A 4,777-nucleotide genomic window follows, 5' to 3' on the forward strand; every position below is an offset into this window, starting at 1 on the left:
ACAAATTACAGATAGAGCAAGGGGGGGGGGGGTGGGGTGGCGACATCGGAGAGGAGACGGTAGAAGACAGAGAGACCACCGACCTGCCTGCGGTGAGAGAGCGAGAGGCCCAAAGACTCAGCCTCATCACGGGAGATGCCAATGATCCGAAATGTCTTGTTTTCCACAGCGTGAAGCCGAGAAAGGTGGGAGGCAGGAGCACCAGCCCAGAGGGGAGAGCAGTACTCAATCAGGCTGCGGACGAAAGCTTTGTATGTGGTCAGGAGCTCAGGTGGGCCGAGGAAGGACTTTGCAAGACGGAGGATTCCCAGTCGGCGACTGGTTTGGAAGCGAGGTTGCAAATGTGGCTTTCCCAGGAAAGATCATGGAAGATAATGAGAGAGAACAAGAAGCTTGAAAGGACTTCTTCCAGAGGATTGTTGAGATAGTGGATGGGGGGGGGGGGGGTCCAAACGGTCCTTTCGGAGAGACATAGTGAGTGTGAGATTTGTCTGGATTGAAAGACATGTTCCACGTGTTGGACCAGTTTGTGATTTTACCCAGATCTGCAGTGAGCGAAGGAGCTGCTGCATGCCGGTCTGAGGGATGACATGGTAAGGCAGAGGGTGGAATCATCAGCAAAGCGATAAAGAGGATTTTCCAGAGTCGGAGAGATCATTGATGAAAACCAGAAAAAGAACAGGGCTCAGAACGCTGCCTTGAGGTACTCCAGCCTGGACAGGAATAGGGGATGAAAGAACTCCATTTAGGGCCACATGTTGACTGTGACAGGAGAGGAAGTCTGCGAGCCATGAGTGGAGATGGCCTTGGATGCCATAGGAAGAGAGTTTGGTGAGCAGGGCAGGGCAGGGTGCCAGACCGTGTCAAAAGCACGCGATATGTATAGGGATATGGCTCCGATTTCATGTCCGGCATTGAGGACCTCCATCCATTGTTGAGAGAGCAGAAGCAGCATATCAAGGGTAGTGACCTGGTCTGAAACCAAATTGATGATCAGAAATCAGGCCATTGGAGAAGAGGAAAGATTTAATGTCTGGACGTCACATTTTGCATGACGTGGAATTTCATGGATCCCTGCAAGTACTTTATATTATAACAGCCTTCAAAGCCCCCGTCGAGCTCCCCCCACACCCCCTCCCCTCCCAACATGATTAAATGTAAATAAAGTTACCCTGTACATGTCCTTCCCATCAGTGTTCACAAGAACCTAATCCAGATACACAGTCCATTCACTGGTCAGGATCTCTGGAGGGAGAAGGGAGAGGAGTCACGTGACTCCACTCCACTTCCATCAAATAGGAGTTTGCAGTACAAAGTTCTCCAAGTCTTTTGGTATGCAGAGGCACAGTCTGTTCTCTCAGGTACTTTTCCAAGTATCTTTCAGAAGCTCGGTGAGCCATTCCAAGTAACATTCCTTTTCCCAGACACGTTGTATAATTTATTCCCACTCTCTTCTTCAGCATCTGAGGGCTTCTGCATATGTGCACCCATGCATTTTGGGGGTGAAATAATTACATCATTTTGAAAGTGCCATATTAATGATACAACTCAAATGAATAGTGCAAATTCATTCAATTGGTTGTGCTTTCTGACTTTGAAAGTTAAAAAAAAAATTAGCATACAAAATCGAGACTCATGGAAGAGTGAGGTGACTGAGTGGGGAAATGAAAACAGAGTCGGGGCACGTGTGTGCACAAGCAATTAAATGAACGAAAAAGAAAAGAGGTGAGGAATAACAGTCACCTGCAAGAGAGGGTTGGGCTTGGTATGGTTAATGAATGTAGAAAAGATCATCAGTAGGTATGGAGGATGTGCACCGGCTGCTAAAGGTCATGGAGGAAAGAGTGCGATTACACATCCTCTGGAAGGCAGTTCTTCAAACGGGAGAACAGAGGAACAAATGAGTCGAGGTTGACAGCGTGCCTGGATTTTAAGAGTTTAACGAGGAAGGGGTTACAGTCAGAATTCGTTTCGACTTCCTTTAAATTACCTGCAGCACTTTATTGGTTGCTTCTATTTTTGCCTCTTGGGAAGGTCTGTTTGTGTGACCTTACCCTTTTGTGTTCCTCTTGTCGTTTCTTGATCAGTCGGCCGAACATAGTTCCAGAATTCCAGGACGAATTTGAATGAAGGGATCATTAAATGAAAACAATGGAATGTTTTATCCCCCACCTCTTCTTTTGCCCAAATATTCCTCTCAACTGCTGACTTACTGTTAAATAAAATAACTCACCAATGCGAGAAAGAATTTTCAAATGGTTTGGATTTGAGAACCTTTCGATGAAGTTTGGGCTGCCAGGATAGCCTAGGCCCTAGAAGTATTTGTACACTCACCTTTGAGCCATCCAGCATGGGTTCAAATTTCGACACAGTTGTAAACTGTCACCCTGGTGTTTCATACACATGATGAGACATCGATGCGTGTGCCGTCTCTCCATTGGAAGGATGCCAGCATTGGTCGTTGGTGGATGTTAAAGTTTCCATGGTATCTTCCAAGGAGTCGGTGAATTATTGGCGACGTCTTGAATTTATTTTTACAAATGCCTGTCCAAATCACCTTCAGTCGAACATCAGGCCTGGCCAGCAGGTTCGCGAAAGATTTGGGCCAAAATTCCCCCCTCCATATTCTTCTCCCACCCCGATCCCACAGTTAATGTCACAAGTTGCTCATGCCCGCACGGGATTCTAAAGCGGGTTGGGATGGAGGAGGCAAAAATACAAATGGTGTCTTCTGTCATCGAGCCAGCAAAGCTGGGAGCAACAACTCACACTTATTGCCATAGCTGATGCAACTTAAATGTTCTAACGGTGGAGAAGTGCTCCATTTGGAACAGCTTGTTCGATATATGTAGCTTTTTGATGCCTAGGGTCCATAATAACAATTTGTATTTGTGTCAAAGCCAGCGACCAATTGCAAATCAATAGTAGGATTCAGTTAGAACATTGCATTGAAGTTTTAAACAAACTCGATCAGAAATGGGTGGGTTTCTTTGACGTCAAGCGGTGCTGCTTTGAAACGTTCAGGAGGCAATAAAGCACTCTCTAACCTTTGCTTCCTGAGTGTTACGACAGTTTTGCCAGGCAATAAGCTGCTGCAAATAGGTGAGCTGTGAAGGGAGATGTTGATTTCACGATAAAAGCAACTCGTTTTCAAAGCACGCACAGCATTGCAAATCTTGCTTCACAATGACTAAGGGTTGGTCTGGGACAGTCCCAAGCACAACGTAGATATTTACACAATAAGAAGGGCGATAAATCCCTAAATTAGGTCTCCACGAGGCTTCATCTCTCGACTAATAACATCTCAACTCAAAAACTCACGTTAAAAATGAAACAAATCCAAACTTGGACCAGTTTGTTTCTAAAAAAAAAAAAAGAAAAAGACAAACGGCATTTTAGATCTTTAGATGTCATCAAAATCTCAGATTGTCAAAACCAATTTGCACAAAACAGTTTACCATGAGGTTTCGATGGTAGTTAGTATGGAGATGCGTCTTACAGTCATATTTTATTTACAGACCAAATGTGATAAGAAACGCCATCTAAAGTATTGGTACGGGACACCCGAACTTGACATGAACTCGCAACTTGCAGGTGCTTTCTGAAGGTGTTTCGATGTGATACTTTAGGCAATGCCACACTACAAGTGTTGATACACCACTATGGTGAAGGCCTTTAAATCTAACGGAATAAAAAAGGAGCATGCAACATGCCAGTTTCTGGTCACGGAATTGGTGTAAGAGCAATAACAACGAAGATCTCCAACTTGAACCGATTCGAAGCACACCGGCCCATCTTAGAGATTGCACCCCAAGGGCTATGGCCAAAGCACAATGCACATCACTGAGCATGTACTTGCATTGGAAGAGAAATATGCCTGATGTGCATAAACATTTAGTACAAAGAGTAATAGTTATTATTATTTTGTGTACAGCCTGTGGCTGCTGGTTGCATTATTGCTGGGATCACGGTTGTGCCGCTGATGCAGTGCCCGTTTCCAGTAAATTGGTACTCATTTTGCTGACCTCGGAAGGATGACAGGCTGACTCAACCCACCTAGTGTTACTTAACGGCACGACTTGGGCTCAAACTTAGGGCCCTAAGATCTTAAGCCAGCCACCTTAACCGCTAAGCCAACACCAGGCTTACAGAGTAATAGTCCCTTTTTATGAAATCAAATTATGAGTTGTGAATGAATAACCAATTAATAGTGACTCCCCCATTTTTTCTTTACAAACTCCAATTATTTGGTTGTGAATTAATAACCAGTAACGATGAATACTGTATTTTCTTATTGTTCCAAAACAGCAGTGGATACTTGGAGCGCTCATAAGGTTTGACGAGCAAGACAAAAACCTTGTTATCAATTACATATATTTATATATCAATAAAAGAAAATAAATTTCTTGCATTGCTGCATCTCATTCCAATAAACTTTTGAACAAAACACACACACACACACACACACACACACACACACACACACACACACACACACACACACACACACACACACACACACACACACACACACACACACACACACACACACGAATGTAAACCCATAAACCCAGGCGAGGAAGGTATACAATAATTAAACCCTCGATTCTGTAAAGATTTTCAGGCAAAACATCAGAGGGCTTCTGCATTGTAAGAATAATCAGAAGCTGAAACATTTTAGTGTCAGGTGGACAAACACACTAATCGACACAACCTTGATATATTGCAATGGAAGGCAGGAAGGGGCAAAGTCGGGCAAAACAAATGTGGCTTTCCA

Source organism: Eptatretus burgeri, chromosome 11 (assembly GCF_056783735.1).
Source record: "Eptatretus burgeri isolate ZD-2024b chromosome 11, Ebu_testis_v1, whole genome shotgun sequence".
In the NCBI taxonomy this organism is placed as follows: Eukaryota; Metazoa; Chordata; class Myxini; order Myxiniformes; family Myxinidae; genus Eptatretus; species Eptatretus burgeri.